The 1,420-nt window shown below is 47.0% G+C and overlaps 1 non-coding gene across 1 annotated transcript; it reads right to left on the minus strand.

The window, feature by feature from the left end:
• Positions 1-1,001: 1,001 nt before the first annotated feature.
• Trnas-cga (transfer RNA serine (anticodon CGA)) lies at positions 1,002-1,078 on the minus strand. The gene has a single exon. It is a non-coding gene; the product is annotated as a tRNA-Ser (tRNA).
• Between the last annotated feature and the right edge of the window lie 342 nt (positions 1,079-1,420).

Consider the following 1,420-nt stretch of genomic DNA (forward strand, 5'->3'; position numbering starts at 1 on the left):
TGCGGAAAACATAATGATGCTCGAAGTCGCCAGTTTTTCCACGACAAACGACTTTCAACAACTTATTATGTGCATAATTGTTGCAACTGATTGCCGGGAATTACACACACACACACACACACACACACACACACACACACACATATATATATATATATATATATATATATATATATATATATATATATATGTGTGTGTGTGTGTGTGTGTACACACATTTGAATTACAAAAAACAAATACTAAATAAAAGTTGCATGGCGCGAGATTCGAACCGGCGACCTTCGGATTACGAACCCAAGCGCTTACCGCTGCACCACGACGCTGTAGAAAGTTATTAATCGTAGAGAGTATTTCATGGCAACGGTTTATTTTAACTGTCGATTTTCTCGACAACGGCTGAGAAGTGCATCTTGGTGCTTTGCCACACTACACCTCTGGCCATGAGCTTTTATTATGCGCAGTATGAATCGAATCTGAATTTCACAATTGGCGGCCTCCCCTTGTTAGAACTACTTATACCTAACTAATCTAAGGACATCACACACATCCATGCCCGAGGCAGGATTCGAACCTGCGACCGTAGCAGTCGCGCGGTTCCGGAGTGAAGCGCCTAGAACCGCTCGGCCACCGCGGCCTTCTCTTCATGTGTAAAATAGTCGGGGAAGTACGGGAGAGGTGAAACTTCTTGGCAGATTAAAACTGTGTGCCGGACCGACACTCGAACTCGGCACCTTTGCCTTTAGCGGGCAAGTGCTCTACCAGCTGAGCTACCCAAACATGACTCACGACCCGTTCTCACAGCTTTACTTCTGCCAGTACCTCGTCTCCTACCTTCCAAACTTTACAGAAGCTCTCCTGCGAACCTTGCAGAATTAACACTCCAGAAAGAAAGGATATTGCGGTGACATGGCTTAGCCACAGCCTGGGAGACGTTTCCAGAACGAGATTTTCACTCTGCAGCGGAGTGTGCGCTGATATGGAACTTCCTGGCAGATTAAAACTGCGTGCCGGACCGAGACTCGAACTCGGGACCTTTGCCTTTCGCGGGCAAATGCTCTACCAACTGAGCTACCCAAGCACGACTCACGACCCGTCCTCACAGCTTTACTTCTGCCACTACGGGAGAGGTATTGACAGACTGAGGCTGCGAGGTGAGTTTGAGTTGCACCTAGATCAGTTGGTAAGGGCCTTGCCTCAGACGTCTTGCCCGGTCCAGTACGCAGGTTTAATGTTGCGAATTTTTACAACAGTGAACACTCCGCTGAAAGCGCAAAATTAATTGCGTAAATTTAAAATGTATGTGCTAGGTGCATTGTCGCACTGACAGAAAATGCGGCTGGTCCCGGCGGAGGTTCGAGTCCTCCCTCAGGCATGGGTTTGTGTGTTTGTCCTTAGGATAATTTAGGTTAAGTAGTGTGTA

Source organism: Schistocerca cancellata, chromosome 3 (genome assembly GCF_023864275.1).
Source record: "Schistocerca cancellata isolate TAMUIC-IGC-003103 chromosome 3, iqSchCanc2.1, whole genome shotgun sequence".
In the NCBI taxonomy this organism is placed as follows: Eukaryota; Metazoa; Arthropoda; class Insecta; order Orthoptera; family Acrididae; genus Schistocerca; species Schistocerca cancellata.